This window comes from Scyliorhinus canicula, chromosome 3 (assembly GCF_902713615.1).
Source record: "Scyliorhinus canicula chromosome 3, sScyCan1.1, whole genome shotgun sequence".
NCBI classification, from domain to species: Eukaryota; Metazoa; Chordata; class Chondrichthyes; order Carcharhiniformes; family Scyliorhinidae; genus Scyliorhinus; species Scyliorhinus canicula.
This window is the reverse complement of record NC_052148.1, coordinates 47,620,175-47,637,145: the sequence shown is the minus strand read 5'-3', so window position 1 is coordinate 47,637,145 and position 16,971 is coordinate 47,620,175. Positions and strand designations below refer to the sequence as shown.

Sequence of the window (16,971 nt, the reverse complement as noted above, 5' to 3'; positions counted from 1 at the left end):
GTCTGACAGCATCTGTGGAGAGAGGGCGGAGCTGACCTTTCGAGTCTGGATGACTCTTTGTCAGAGCTGTTTGACCTGCTGGATGAGCAGAAATTTACTCTTAAATATTGAGAAGTCCAAAGACGTGCTGTTCCACTTTTGTCCAGAGACAAGTCAATGAAACGAAAACTACAACTTCCAGCATGCACCGCAACCCGCCCCCATTGGGAAGCATGCGCATGACCTGCGACCCTGAGCCGGTGACGCTGGTCTTGCGACGTGGATGAGCAGAGTGGGCGGGGCAGGCGTTTGTGGGGCGCGAGCTGTTGCAGTGTTGGTGCCGGGATCAGTTGGGCTCGTGCAGTCAGGCGGCGGAACCGAACGGGAAAGCGGGCGGCAAGTGAGTAAGCTCGCGGGCGGCGGGTGTGCGCGCGCCTTTCACACTGAGTCCAGGCTGGTCTCCACTACAGTCTCTCTGACAAACTGTGTCAACAAGGGCCTCTCAATATAGACCTCAGCAGAGATCGGGGGATTTGTGCCATCTCAGTGTTTGAAATGTTGACAGGTGTGGATTATAGCTGCATTGCGGGCAAGTTATTTAAACAACAACAACAACAACAACTTGGATTTCTGTAGTCCGTTTAACCTGGACATGCGTCATGAAGAATGTGCAGGAGCATCTTTTCCAAATGAAGGGTTGATCATGTCATTTTGGAAATCTGGAGAGTAAACCATAACTTCAGAGCTATTGGAAATTTACCACCAGGTAGTCAACACGTCTCATCAGGAAATTATACATGTGTTGGGAAAGGTTGAACGGGCTGGGCGTTTACCCATTGAGCATAATTTAACCATTGGCGTTCAGAAGAATGACAGGTGGTCTTATTGAAACTATAAGGTGTTAGATTTTTGTGCACACGGGCGTCGAAGGTTATGTTCAAAGCTTTGACAAAGGGTCATCTGGACTCAACATTAGCTCTTTTCTCCCCCAACAGCATTTTCTCTTAAATTATATGTAGCTCTTCAAATGTCTGTTATCACTTGCACTGAGTGCATTATTATACAAATAAAAAGCCTCCAACATGAATTATTTGAATCTGTTATCCGACTGCTCCTCCCTTGAAGTTATCAATCATGAAAGATTCATAGAATCCCTCCAGCGCAGAAGGAGGCCATTCGACCCATTGAGTCTGCACCGATCATCTGAAAGAGCATTCCACCCAAGCCCACTGCTCCACCCTATCCCAATAACCCCTTACCCTAACGTACACAACTTTGGACTATAGTGGGCAACTTAACATGGACATTCACCTAACCTGCACATCTCTGGATGGTAGGAGGAAACCCATGAAGACACTGGGAAAATTAGCACAGGGCTAAATCGCTGGCTTTGAAAGCAGACCAAGGCAGGCCATCAGCGCGGGTTCAATTCCCGAACAGGGGCGACTAGGGACTTTTCACAGTAACTTCATTTGAAGCCTACTTGTGACAATAGGCAATTTTCTTTTCATTTTATTTCATTCAAAGAGAGGGCTTACAGATGAATAATGGCTGTTAGGTTCATCTGTTTATTGTTTTGCAGAATGTGGGTGTCATTAGCTAGGCCAGTATTTGTTGCACATCCTTAATTGCTCTTGAGAAGGTGGTGGTGAGCCGCCGTCTTGAACCACTGCAGTCCATGTGGTGTAGGTGCGCCCACAGTGTTGACAGGGAGTTCCAGATTTTTGACTCGGCAACAGTGATATAGTACCAAGTCAGGATGGTGTGTAGCTTACAGGAGAACTGGCAGGTGGTGGTGTTCCCCATGCATATGCTCCTTTGTCCTTCCAGATGATAAGAGGTTGTGGGTTTGGAAGGTGCTGTTGAAGAAGCATGGTAGCAATTAGGGGCTGGTTTAGACAGCGGGCTAAATAGCTGGCTTGCAATGTTGAACAATGCCAGCGGCACAGGTTCATTTCCCGTACCACCCTCCCCGAACAGGTGCCGGAATGTGGCAACTAGGGGCTTTTCACAGTGACTTCATTGAAGCCTACTTCTGACAAGTGATTATTATTATTAAAAGCACAGTGGGTACCACTGTTGCTTCAAAGCCCCGAGAGTTCCAGATTCGATTCCCAGCTTGGGTCACTGTCTGTGTGGAGACTGCATGTTCTCCCTGTGTCAGTGTGTATTTCCTCCGGGTACTTCGATTTCCTCCGACCAGTCCTGAAAGACTAGGTAATTTGGACATTCTGAATTCTCCCTCTGTGTACCCGAACAGGCGCCGGAATGTGGCGACCAGGGGCTTTTCACAGTAACTTCGTTGCAGTGTTAATGTAAGCCTACTTGTGACAATAAAGATTATTATTATTAGGGCAGCATGGTAGCATTGTGGATAGCACAATTGCTTCACAGCTCCATGGTCCCAGGTTCGATTCCGGCTTGGGTCACTGTCTGTGTGGAGTCTGCACATCCTTCACGTGTGTGCGTGGGTTTCCTCCGGGTGCTCCGGTTTCCTCCCACAGTCCAAAGATGTGCAGGTTAGGTGGATTGGCCATGATAAATTGCCCTTAGTGTCCAAAATTGCCCTTAGTGTTGGGTGGGGTTACTGGGTTATGGGGATAGGGTGGAGGAGTTGAGCTTGGGTAGGGTGTTCTTTCCAAGAGCAGGTGCAGACTCGATGGGCTGAATGGCCTCCTTCTGCACTGTAAATTCTATGACTAAGCCTTGGTGCACTGCATCTTGCAGATGACGCCCTCTGCTACCACTGTGCGTTGGTGGTGGAGGGAGTGCCAGTCAAGTGCTTTGTCCTGGATGGTGTAAAGTTCTTGAGTGCTGTTGGAGCTGCACTCATCCAGGGGTTTAGCACACTGGGCTAAATCGCTGGCTTTGAAAGCAGACCAAGGCAGGCCAGCAGCATGGTTCAATTCCTGCACCGGCCTCTCCAAACAGGCACCGGAATGTGGCGACTAGGGGCTTTTCACAGTAACTTCATTTGAAGCCTACTTGTGACAATAAGCTATTTTCATTTCATTTTTCATTCAGGTAAATGTAAAGTATTCCATCTCACACCTGACAGATGCCTTCTAGATGGTGGACAGACTATGAAGTGTCAGGGGCAAGTTACTTGCTGCAAAATCCCAAGCTCTGACTTTCCTGCATCTTTATGTGGCAGTTCCAGTTCAGTTTATAGTCAATGATAACCCTGGGGTTGAACCCAGATGTTGATAGTGGATGATTCACTGATGGTAATGGTATTGAATGTCAAGGGGGGATGGTTAGATTCACTGTTGCAGGAGATGGTCATTGCCTGGCACTTGTGTGGCACTAATGTTATTTGCCACTTAGCCCAAGGTTTGAGTGTTGTCCAGGTCATGCTGCAGATGGGCATGGATTGTACCAATATCTGAGGAACTGAATGGTGCTGAACATTGTGCAATCAACTGCGAACAGCCCCACTTCAGATCTTATGATGGAAGAGAGGTAATTGATGAAGCAGCGGAAGATGGTTAGGCCAAGGACTCTACCCTGAGGAACATCTGCAACAATGTCCCGGAACTGGGATGATTGACCACCAACAAGCACAACCATCTTACTATGCGCTAGGAATCACCCCAACCAGTGGACAGGTTTCACTCTGATTCTCATGGACTCCAATTTTGCTGGGGCTTCTTTAAACATTTATTAGATTTTTAAAATTTTAACAAACAGACAACAAATAACACAAGAAAGGAAGAAATAAACAATGCAAAACGGGTCTAGATCTTTAAAAAGGAGACAAACGGTTGCCATTTAGGGTAGAATCTTTCAACCGAACCCGATAGTAAATTTAGTTTTCTCCACATATAAAAGGACATTAAATCCCCGCCGTACCGGCCTCCCCAAACAGGTGTCGGAATGTGGCGACTAGGGGCTTTTCACAGTAATTTCATTGAAGCCTACTTGTGACAATAAGCTATCATTACTATTACCAGCCAGAAGAACTAGGCGGGGCGAGAGACCTCCTACCGAGCAGTATCCGCCTCCGGGCTATTAATGGAGCAAAGGCGATAACGCCTGCCCCTACTCTGGAAGAACTGCTGGTGAATTCGAAGCCCCAAATATGGCCACAAGCGTGACTGTAATTCTAATTGGAGTATATTAGACATTGTGTCAAAAACGGAAATCCAGATACTGGTGAGTTTGGGGGCAGGACCAAAGCATGTGTGTGACCTGCTGGGCCATACGAACAGCGGTCACACCTGTTCTCAACATTCAGGAAAAACCCGTTCATCCTTGCCTGGGTCAAGTGCAACCTATGTAGCACTTTGAACTGAATTAGAATCAACTGGGCATATGAGGACATGGAGTTGACCCTGTATACGGCATCTCCCCAACCCTCGCTTGTAAGTGTAGGGCCCAGTTCACTCTCCCATTTCACCCTTGCCCCGTTCAGCGGGAGGGATCAGATGAGAGAATGTGGCGCTATAGGACTGAAATAGACTCCTCTGCTGGGCTGAGCCGAGGATAGAATCCTCTCCAATAAGATAGCAGGTAGAGTAGAGGAAAGGAAGGGAAGGCCGTACAGGTGAAATCGCGAACGTGAAAGTAGTGAAAAAGACTAGAGTTGGGGAGCTGAAATTTGTCTACTAATTCTCTAAGGTCGGCAAACCTCCCCTCCATGAGCAGGTTATCAAAGTGCTCGAGTCCCTAAATTCCACAAGTTAAAGTTTAGGTCCAACCCTGAAGGTAAGAAAGGGTGGCTGTTACAGATAGGGGTCAGTTAGGATAAGGGCAGAAATTTAAAATGTTGTCGGAATTGTTTTCCGATTCTAAGAGAGGAGGCCACCACCGGGTTTGAGGAAAATTTAGTGGGAAAAAAGGGCAATGGCTGGGAGGGTGGATATAGTGCAAGAGCGAGTCTCCATTTGGCCCAGATTGAACCAGGATTACTTATCCACAGTAAGATATTTTAGGTATTGGCGGCCCAGTAATGAAACAATACATTTGGGAGGATCAAGCTCCTGTCTGCCTTTGCCTCTGCAGTAGAACACTGCAGATTCTGGGACTCTTACCTGCCCCGATAAAAGCGGAGGTCAATTTGTTAACCTTGATAAAAAAGGATTTGGGCAAGAAAATGGGGAGGCATTGAAAGAAAAAGAAAAATCATTTTAACTTTTGAATCCCCAGCCAAAAATAGAGGGAGCTTATTCCATCTCTGTAGGCCGTTATTACATTACGAGCATAAAGACACTTTCCCTCAATGCTCGTAGCATTCGAAACAGGATAAATGAGTTGTCGGCACAGATCATCGCAAGTTAGTTTGATTTAGTGGCCATTACAGAGACATGGTTGCAGGATGGTCACGACTGGGAGTTAAATATCCAGGAATATCAGACTATTCGGAAGGACAGACAGGAAGGTAAGCACTGAGATTTAAGGATGACATCAGGGCAGTAGTGAGAGATGATATATGTTCAATGGAGAAAAAGGTTGAATCCATTTTGGTGGAAATTAGAAACAGTAAGGAGAAAAGGTCACTGATAGGCCTAGTCTACAGGCCTCCAAATAATAACATCACAGTGGGATGGGCAATAAAGAAAGAAATAGCTGATGCATATAAAAATGGTGTGCCAATTATCATGGGGGATTTTAATCTACATGTCGATTTACAAACCAGGTTGGTCAGGGCAGTCTTGAGGAGGACTTCATAGAATGTATCCGCGATAGTTTCCTCGAACAGTATGTAATGGAATCTACAAGTGAGCAAGTTATCATAGATCTGGTCCTGTGTTATGAGACAGGAATAATTAATGATCTCATTGTTGGGAATCATCTTGGATGGAGAGATCATAGTATGGTGAATTTAAATTACAGGCAGGTCTTTCATTCAGGATTGGATTTGAAGACGAGGGGGCTGGCGGTCTTGATAAATAAGTGGGTAGCTTTTGAAGTGGGAAACCAAGTGGGAGACTCCAGGGGGAGGCTCGTTATGGTGAGTGAGAAATTGGAGGGGATGCCAGTGATGTTGGTGAATGGTTATGCCCCGAACTGAGATGCTGTACAGTTTATGAGACGGGTGCCGGGGATGATACTGGACTTGGACTTGCACCGGTTGATAATGGCGGGGGGGGGGGGGGAGATTTTATCACACTTCTTGAGCCGAAATTGGATCGGCCGAGCCCGAGGTGGTGGAGAGTATCGGCAGTGGCGAGGGAATTGAGAGGGTTTATGGAGCGTATGGGGGGAGTGGACCCTTGGAGGTTGGGTAGGCCGAGGGCGAAGGAATTTTAATTTTTCTCACATGTACATCTTGGATTTACTATTTTGTGTTGGACAGGACGTTGTTGGCGGGGGTGGTCGGACCGGAGTACTAGCCGATTGTGGTTTTGGGCCTGCGCCGCATTAGGTGGACTTGCAGGTGAATGTGGGGGGGGGGGGGGGGGTGGAGACAGCGCCCGCAGTGGAGGTTAGATGTGGGGCTGTTGGCTTTGTGAGCGGGTGAGGGTTGCTATTCAGGGATATGTGGAGCTGAATGACACGGTGAGGTTTTTGCCGCCATGCCTTGGGAGGCTCTGAAGGCAGTGGTGAGGGGGGAGTTTATTTCAATAGGGGCACATGGAGACAAGACGGAGCGGGCGGATATGGCGGGGTTAGTGGAGGAGCTTCTGCAGGTGGATAGCAGGACATCGGATGCCCCGGAGGCGGGTTTGTTGAGGGAGCGACAGAAACGTCAGATGGAGTTTGGACTGATATCCACGGGTAAGTCGGTCGGGGAGTTGAAGAGAGCTAAGGGGGTGATCTATGAATACGGGTAAAAGGCGAGTAGGATATTGGCACATCAGTTGAGGAAGCAGGAGGCCGCAAGGGAGATCGGAAAGGTGAAGGAAAGGTGGGGGGTGGGCGGGGAGGAGAGACACGGTCATGGATCCGGTGGGGGTGAATGGGGTGTTCGGGGACTTTTAATAAGAGATTGTATGAGTCGTAACTCCCGGGCGGGGTGGAGGGAATGATGCATTTTTTGGATGGGTTGGAGTTCCCAAGGGTATAGGAGAACCTGGTGGTGAGATTGGGAGCCCCCATTGGGCTGTTGGAGGTGCTGGAGGGATGTGGGCGATGCAGGCGAGGAAGGGCCGGATGGGTTCCCGGTGGAATTTTCTAAAACCATTTGGGGGATTTGGGGCCCCTACTGATAAGGGCATCAGTGAGGCAAGGAGCAGAAGGTGCTTCCCCCTATGTTATCACAGGCCTCAATGTCCTTAATTTTAAAGAGGGATAAGGATCTAGAACTGTGTGGGTCCTACAGGACTATGTGCCAGAGGTGATAGGGGTGGACCAGACGGGTTTGTCAAGGGGGATGCATCTGTCGGCTAAATCAGGCAGTTGTTAAACAGAGCGTGTGGCAAGAAGAGATTCACTAGGTTGATTCTGGAGTTGAGAGGATTAGCTCATGAGGGAGAGACTAAGTAGACTGGGACTTTCCTCATTCAAATTTAGAAGAATAAGGGGGATCTTTATAGAAACATATAAAATTATGAAGGGAATAGATAGGATAGAAGCAAGGAGGTTGTTTCCACTGGCGGGTGAAACTAGAACTAAGGCGCATAGCCTCAAAATAAGGGCGAGCAGATTAGGACTGAGTTGAGGAGGAAGTTCTTTACCCAAAGGATTGTGAATCTGTGGAATACCCTGCCAGTGAAGCAGTTGAGGCTACCTCTTTGAATGTTTTTAAGGCAAGGTAGATCAATTTCTGAATAGTAAAGGAAATAAACGGTTACGGTGAGCGGACGGGTAGCTGGGGCTGAGTCAACAAAAACATCAGCCATGAGCTCTTTGAATGGCGGAGCATGCCGAGGGGCCAGGTGACCTACTCTTGCTCCTGGTTCTTATTATTGATCAGGCAGGAATAATTCATTTGTGGAGTAAGACCCAATGGCCACTCTGACCCCCAAGAAACGAAAACATGTGTTGAAGAGGTGAAAGGAGAAGATGCCTAACTGGGATCGTTTACCGGGGGGTTGATACGGTAAAATTTAATTGTAGCCAGAGAGGGGCAAAAGTTTTACGTGTCTTCTGGAAGCAAGGTTACAACTGGACCAGCGCCAGAACCTGAGCGAGCAGCTTAACGTCTGCATTTAAGAGTGAGGAAGGGTCGGTACGAACTGCACTTGGTCGGGTCCTTGTCCTTAAGGAACAAGGAAATAGGGCCTTAACAAGGGTTGGACACAATGAACCATGAGGTAAGGAGTCTTTGAACATATCTAACAACAAAGATGCAAGATGTTCTGAAAAATTCTTCTAAAACTCAATCGGAAAGCCATCTGGACCAGATGCCTTACCAACCTGTATAAGACCAATGCATTTTAAAATCTCGTCAGGGCGCATCGGGGTGTCCAACTCACCACTCTCAACTGTTTCGACAGTTGGGATGGGCACGCTGTCCAGGAAATCATGACCGACTTGTCTGCGGGAGGCTCAGATTTATGTAGGTCACAGTCGAAGGATGAAAAAGCTGCACTTTAAGTGGAGAGGGAAACAAGGTTAGCTTCTGGGTTGAGTATCTGGAGGGTCTCACAGGAGGCTAATTGGCGTTAAATGTAGTGTGCTAAAAGATGACTGGCCTGCTCCCCATATTTGAAAAAAGTACCTCTGGCAGATGGACGACTTTATTGGTGGTCAGTAGCTTAAACTGGGTCTGCAACATTTGCCTGCTTGCATATAATTCCAGAGTGGGATCAAGTGAGTATTAGTGATCTACCTGTAAAATGGAGTCCACTGCTGTTCTAATTTCTTCATCTTTAGCACATGTACGCTACAAGAAATAATTTCTCCCCTGAGAGTGGCCTTAAGAGTCTCCCACAGCGTGGAAGGGGAGATGGGAGTCGGACCTATTTAATTTAATACAGTTGTCAATAGAGGTGGATAAGTGCTTGCAAAACTTTTTTTTTAACCGGCCAACAAAGTAGTACTTAATCTTCAGGGTGGACGTTGAGTGGGGCCACAACACCACTGCCTTCAGAGCCTCCCAAGGCGTGGCAGCAAAAACCTCATCCATGCCATTCAGCTCTACATATCCCTGAATAGCAACAGATTGACAAAGTGTGGGGGCGTGATCAGAGAATACAATTGCTTGAGTATTCAGCCACCACAATGATGAGAGGAGAGGCCTTTCCAGAATTTAAAAAATAATGCGAGAGTACATTTGGTGAACATGAGTGGAAAAGGAGAAATCCCTGTCATTCGGGTGTAAAAATCACCAGGGGTCTATCCCTCCCATCTGAGCCATGAAGGAAGACAAAAGCCCTGGCCACCTCTGATGGGACAAAAGATTTGGGTTTTGAGTGATCTAATTTTGCGTCCAGAACACAGTTCAGGTTGCCTCCTAAAAATAAGCTGGTGTGTGTCGAGTTGGGAAGTGAAGATAACAAAGAATTGATTAAGTTTGCATCATCCCAATTAGGGCCGTAGACGTTGACCAGAACAACTGGGGTTCAATAAGGAGCTGCATGTGATTATATATCGACTGTCAGGTCAGCCACAATCTGGGAAGAGGAGAATTGGACTGTTGATTAAAATTACTGTGCCTCTGGCCCTACTATTAAAACTAGAATGAAAAACTTGCCCTACCCATCCTTTGTGCAGCCTGGTCTGATCTTTAATTCGTTGTGGGTTTCGTTTAAAAAAAACATTATCAGGCTTTAGCCTCTTAAGATGTGCAAATACTCTCGATTGTTTTATGGGCCATTCAAGCCTCCCGTGTTCCAGGTAAACAGTCAGATTGGAGGTCTCCTCCCACCCTGCGACCCGGAGTCAGACATTGACAAGGAGGGATGTCAAACAAGAAGACCAACCCAAGAATGCCGCCGAGGCAAATCAGGTGACTCGACAAAGAAAGATCAGCAAACTAAAACCCACCCCACTCCCCAACCAAAATACGCCTTCGCAATCCAGCATTACCACACCCAAAAGCAAAAGGAACAGTGGCAAACAATAATTAACCTAAAACCTACAAACAACTCAACGCAAACTCTAAGCTCATTTTAAAAACTATTATGAGCTGCAGAAGACCCTTTAATATCACATCTGTTAATTAACACGCCTTGTCAGCAGGGAGATTCCCAACTGGAGAGAAATAACTTATTTAACTTAGAGTGCCACAAGGGTGACTGAAAATCACGGCAAATGGCAATAGTGAAAAGAAAAAAACAAAGACTATGAAAAGGAGCGAACTGAAGAAGCAATCTGAAGAATTCCCTCATGTATAACTAAGGTCAACACATGCAACAGACATGATAAGTGCCCATGTAACGAACCGTATATTAAATTAAACTGAGCGCAAATTGTGCAAGTCCAAAAAATAGTATTTTTCACGGATTGTTACAGAAAGGCAGGCTGAATAAATCATTGCAAAGTTGAGTCCACTCTTCTACAGGGATGATTTCACATTGGCAGCCCTTTTCTTGCACTCATGTCCTGGTGTAACCTGATGGAGTGGCCTTCCCATGTAAAATCACGATGCTCTCTTGCCCATCGAAGCACCAATTCCTTCTTAAAGTTTTTGAGCGTAACAGTTACATCATGAGGAGGATCTCCAGAGCTAGGATTGGGTTGAAGCAAACTGTGGGCCTGGTCTAATTCGGGGGGGGGGGGGGGGGGGGGGGGGTGGAATGGAAGTATGTTCTCACCAACCATTTTATGAGTAGGGGAAATACTGAGTAGGGGAGCGGCCTCCGATCCCCTCCGGTAACCCCACAACACAAACATTTTGCCTTCTGGATCTGTTGATCACAGCAGCAAGGTTGGAATCCAAGTGGTGAATCTCACTACGGTGAAACAATATAGCCTCCATGTCCTTGATCATGGTCCTTATGCTTTGACGATCTGGCGGTGATCTCGAGAACTGAATGAATAGGGGCCAAGGCCCCCTCGATTGATCTTTTAAGTTCTGAAGTCAAACATTGTCAAGTTCAACTGCCAGGATCTTGCATTTTGGCCGTTAATGCAGTGGCTAGAGAAGAAGTTGCTGTTAATATCTTGCCTCCAGTTTAACCGTGGGATGCTTCAGAGTCTGAGGCTGTAGGAATTGGGACCGATTTCCTTTCCAGCTTTTCCTCTCCTGGGCATCACAGATGCGGAAAGTTAAAGACCTGCAGTGCTGGGGAAAAGGGTAGAAAGGCCAGGTTTTCAGTGGGAGCCACCTCATGCATGTCTTCCCCTCCTATTGCAGCATTGGATGCTCTTGCTAGGGTTCCTGATGCCACACTTTGGTTGAATGCTGCCTTGATGTCAAGGGCAGTCACTTTCACCTCGCCTCTTTTTTTCCTATCTTGTCTTTCCATGTTGCAACCATAATGGAGTTGATGTCAAAACCATGCTAATTAATTAGTCTGTAACAGATTCTGTCTTGGGGTGTGGAAAATATTTAAAAAATTAATTTAATGGATGTGGGCATCGCTGGTTAGGCCAGCATTTATTGCCCATCCATAGTTGCCCTTCAGAAGGTGGTGGTGAGCTGCCCACTTGAACCGCAATAGTCCTTCAGGTGCAGGTACACCCACTGTGCTGTTATGGAGGGAGTTCCATGATTTTGTTCCAGTGACAGCGAAGGAACAATGATATATTTTCAAGTCAGGGTGGTGTGTGACTTGAAGGGGAATTCCAGGTGGTGGGGTTCCCAAGTAATTGCGGCTCTTGTCCTTCTAGATGGTAGTGGTCGTTGGTTTGGAAGGTGCTGTCTAAGGAACCTTGGTGAGTTACTACAATGCATCTTGTAAATGGTACACACGGCTGTCACTGTTCGTTGGTAGTGGAGGGTTTGAATGTTTGTGGAAGGGGGAGCAATCAAGTGGGCTGCTTTGTCCTGACGGTATCAAGCTTCTTGAGTGTTGTTGGAGCTGCACTAATCCAGGCAAGTGGAGTGTATTCCATTAAACTCCTGACTTGTACCTTGCCCTGGTAGCCACAGTATTAAAATGGCTAGTCCAGTTTAGTTTCTGATCAATGGTAACCCCCAGGATGTTGATTGTGTGGGATTCAGCGATGGTAATCCAGGTGGTGATCAGAACATAGAACATGATAGCACAGTACAGGCCCTTCGGCCCTCGATGTTGCACCGACCTTGTAGGTTAGGTTGATCTCAGGTGAGAATAAATGGTCGGCATGCCATTTGGGCCGAAGGGCCTGTACTGTGCTGTACTGTTCTATGGTCTATGGATCTTCGAAACAACTCTAAAGCTCATCTACACTATTCCTTTATCATCACTATTTCCCTTTTCATCCATATGTTTATCCAATGACCATTTAAATGCCCTTAATGTTGGCGAGTCCACTACTGTTGCAGGCAGGTTATTCACGCCCTTGCTACTCTCTGAGTAAAGAACCTACCTCTGACATCTGTCCTATATCTATCTCCCCTCAATTTAAAGCTATGCCTCCTCGTGTTAGCCATCACCATCCGATGAAAAAGGCTCTCACTGTCCACCCTATCTAATCCTCTGATCATCTTGTATGCCTCAATTACGTCACCTTTTAACCTTCTCTAACGAAAACAGCCGTAAGTCCCTCAGCCTTTCCTCATAAGCTCTTCCCTCCATACCAGGCAACATCCTGGTAAATTTCCTCTGCACCCTTTCCAATGCTTCCACATCCTTCCTATAATGCGGCGACCAGAACTGCACGCAATACTTCAAATGCAGCCGCACCAGAGTTTTGTACAGCTGCAACATGACATGGCTCCGAAACTCAATCCTTTGCCAATAAAAGCTAACACAACGTTCGCCTTCTTAACAGCCCTCTCAACCTGGGTGGCAACTTTCAGGGATCTATGTACATGGACACCGAGATTTCTCTGCTCATCCACACCACCAAGAATCTTACCAATAGCCTAGTACTCTGTCTTCCTGTTACTCCTTCCAAAATGAATCACCTCACACTTTTCTGCATTAAACTCCATTTGCCACCTCTCAGCCCAGCTCTGCAGCTTATCTATGTCCCTCTGTAACCTGCAACATCCTTCCGCACTGTCCACAACTCCACCGAATTTAGTGTCATCTGCAAATTTACTCGCCCATCCTTCTACGCCTCCTCCAGGTCATTTATAAAAATGACAACAGCAGTGGCCCCAAAACAGATCCTTGTGGTACACCACTAGCAACTAAACTCCAGGCTGACCATTTCCCATCAACCACCACCCTCTGTCTTCTTACAGCTAGCCAATTTCTGATCCAAACTGCTAAATCACCCTGAATCCCTCCGAATTTTCTGCAATAGTCTACAATGGGGAACCTTATCAAACGCTTTACTGAAATCGATATACACCACATCAACTGCTTTACCCTCATTCACCTGTTTGGTCACCTTCTCAAAGAACTCAATAAGGTTTGTGAGGCACGACCTACCCTTCACAAAACCGTCTTCTGGTACTATTCCTGTAGACAATGACGACATTAAGATCAAAGCCAAAGGCTCAGCAATCTCCTCCCTAGCTTCCCAGAGAATCCTAGGATACATCCCATCCGGCCCAGGGGACGTATCTATTTTCACACTTTCCAGAATTGCTAACACCTCCTCCTTATGAACCTCAAGCCCTTCTAGTCCAGTAGTCTGCATCTCAGTATTCTCCTCGACAACATTGTCTTTTTCCTGCCTGAATACTGATTAAAAAATATTCATTTAGCACCTCTCCTGTCTCCTTGGACTCCACGCACAACTTCCAACCACTGTCCTTGACTGGCCCTACTCTTACCCTGGTCATTCTTTTATTTCTGACATACCTATAGAAAGCTTTAGGGTTATCCTTGATCCTACCTGCCAAAGACTTCTCATGTCCCCTCCTGGCTCCTCTTAACTCTCTCTTTAGGTCCTTCCTAGTTAACTTGCAACTCTTGAGCGCCCTAACTGAGCCTTCACGTCTCATCTTTACATAAGCCTCCTTCTTCCTCTTGACAAGTGATTCAACGGTTCCCTCGCTCGACCACTTCCTCCCTGCCTGACAGATGCATACTTATCAAGGATACGCAGTAGCTGTTCCTTGAACGAGCTCCACATTTCAATTGTGCCCAACCCCTGCAGTTTCCTTCCCAATCCTATGTATGCATCCTTAGTCTTGCCTCATCGCATCATAATTGCCTTTCCCCCAGCTGTAACCCTTGCCCTGTGGTATATACCTATCCCTTTCCATCGCTAAAGTAAATGTAACTGAATTGTGATCACTATCACCAAAGTGCTCACCTATCCCCAAATCTAACACCTGTCCTGGTTCATTACCCAGTACCAAATCCAATGTGGCCTCGCCTCTTGTTGGCCTATCTACATACTGTCAGGAAACCCTCCTGTACACATTGGACAAAAACAGGCCCATCCCATCTAAAGTACTCGATCTGTAGTATTTCCAGTCAATATTTGGAAAATTAAAGTCCCCCATAACAACTACCCTGTTACTTTCGCTCCTATCCAGAATCATCTTTGCAATCCTTTCCTCCACATGTCTGGAACCTTTCGGAGGCCTATAGCAAACTCCCAACATGGTGATCTCTGCTTTCCTGTTTCTAACCTCAGCCCATACTACCTCAGTAGACGAGTCCTCATCAAACGTCCTTTCTGCCATCGTAATACTGTCCTTGACTAACAATGCCACCCTTCCCCCTCTTTTACTACCTTCCATGAGCTTACCAAAATATCTAAACCCCGGACCCTGCAACAACCATTCCTGTCCCTGCTCTAGCCATGTCTCCGAAATGGCCACAACATCGAAGTACCAGGTACCAACCCATGCTGCAAGTTCACCCACCTTATTCCGGATGCTCCTGGCGTTGAAGTAGACACACTTTAAACCACCTTCCTGCCTGCCGGTACACTCCTGCAACCGTGAAACCTTACTCATGACCTCACTACTCTCAACCTCCTGCATACTGGAGGTACAATTCAGGTTCCTAACCTCCCGCAGAATTAGTTTAAACCCTCCCGAAGAGCATTAACAAATTTCCCTCCCAAGGTATTGGTACCTCTCTGGTCCAGGTGTAGACCATCCCGTTTATAGAGGTCCCACCTACTCCAGGATGAGCCCCAATTATCCAGGTATCTGAAACCCTCCCTCCTGCACCATCCCTGTAGCCACGTGTTCAACTGCTCTCTCTCCCTATTCCCTCTCTCACTAGCACGTAGCATGGGTAACAACCCAGAGATAATAACTCTGTTTGCTCTATGTTTCCACCCTAGCTCCCTGAATTCTTGCCTTACATCCCTATCCCTTTTCCTACCTTTGTCGTTGGTGCCTATGTGGACCACGACTTGGGGCTGCTCCCCCTCCCCCTTAAGGATCCCGAAAACACGATCCGAGACATCATGGACCCTGGCACCTGGGAGGCAACACACCAACTGCGAGTCTCTCACGTTCCCACAGAATCTCCTATCTATCCCCCTAAGTATGGAGTCTCCAATGTCTAATGCTCTACTCCTCTCCCCCTTCCCTTCTGAGCAACAGGGACGGACTCTGTGCCAGAGACCTGTACCCCGTGGCTTACCCCTTGTAAGTCCCCCTCCCCCACCAGTATCCAAAGCGGTATACTTGTTACTAAGGGGAACGACCACAGGGGATCCGTGTACTGACTGCTTCCTCCCAGCCCCTCTCACCGTCACCCATCTATCTTCATTCTTCTGAGTAACTACATCCTATGGGATCCATAGATTCAAAGTTCCTCTCAAACACTTAGTACATTTTGCCTCTAATTATTGATTTATCCCAATATATTTTCTGAAAAAAAAAATCTTAATTGAATTTGCATTAGTACAAACCACTACTTCCTGTCTTCACTGTCCCTCGAGAGCCTGTTTATAGATTCACCACATGTTCACTGAATATATTCCTTGCCATTGCAGGTCATGTCCTCTTGTTACACTTTTCTGGGAAGATGAAACAAATTGCCATGACTTACTTTATCTTCGAAGCGCATTATGTGTCACTTTTCAAATGTCTTTTGGAAGTCAATTGCACTGTCCTCATCAACCCCTTTGCTACCTCATCAAAGTACTCAATCGAGTTAGTTGAACACAATTTCCCTTTAAGAAACCCATGCTAGCCTTCCTTCATTAATCGACATGTCCAAGTGACTGTTAATTTTGTTCTGGATTATCTTTTTTCTCTCAGGTTGATGTGATATGCCTAGTATGTGGTTGAAGAGTGTTGGTGTTTTTTGTATGCTAGTTTGCTTCTCATTTTCTGCCTACACCTCTGGCTAGCAGGAACAGAATAAGCAGAATAAAATATATTTAATTGACTGGATAGCACAGTGGCTATCATTGCTGCCTCACAGCGCCAGGGATCTGGGTTCAATTCCAGCCTTAGGTGACTTCTGTGTGGAGTTTGCACATTCTCCCCATGACTGCATGGGTTTTCTCGGGTGCTCTTGTTTCCTCCCACAGTCCAAAGATGTGCAATTTGGGTGAATTGGCCATTGTAGGTGGATTTCCCCGTAGTATCCAAAAGATTTGCGGGTTGTTTGGGGTTATGGGGACGGGATGGGGTGTAGGCCTATGTAGGGTGTTCTTTCAGAGGATTGGCACAAACTCGATGGGCCGAAAGGTTTCCTGCATTGAAGGGATTCTATGATGTTCTTGTCACTATAGAGCCTTTCCATTGGCAGGTCCTCTGCAGTGTTTTCTCTTGGTGACACAGGGAAACTGGATCCCTCCAACTCCCAGGCAAAAGCTTCTGCGGAACTCATGATGTTTTCTGGCCCCCAGATATGGGGCAGCAGGGTAGCATGGTGGTTAGCATAAATGCTTCACAGCTCCAGGGTCCCAGGTTCGATTCCCGGCTGGGTCACTGTCTGTGTGGAGTCTGCACGTCCTCCCCCTGTGTGCGTGGGTTTCCTCCGGGTGCTCCGGTTTCCTCCCACAGTCCAAAGATGTGCGGGTTAGGTGGATTGGCCATGCTAAATTGCCCGTAGTGTCCTAATAAAAAAGTAAGGTTAAGGGGGGGTTGTTGGGTTATGGGTATAGGGTGGATACGTGGGTTTGAGTAGGGTGATCATGGCT

At 46.9% G+C, this 16,971-nt stretch overlaps 1 protein-coding gene across 4 annotated transcripts in view; it reads left to right on the top strand.

The window, feature by feature from the left end:
• The first annotated feature begins 246 nt into the window (after positions 1-246).
• The window catches only part of dym (dymeclin), a 536,995-nt gene continuing 520,270 nt past the window's right edge, over positions 247-16,971 (top strand). For 3 of the 4 annotated variants that reach the window (XM_038790496.1, XM_038790499.1, XM_038790498.1), the window contains exon 1: positions 247-379. The gene's annotated coding sequence lies outside the window, so the exon portion shown is untranslated. Of the gene's footprint in view, positions 380-439; positions 746-16,971 lie in introns of those variants that run through there. The other variant, XM_038790497.1, reaches the window with a different exon arrangement.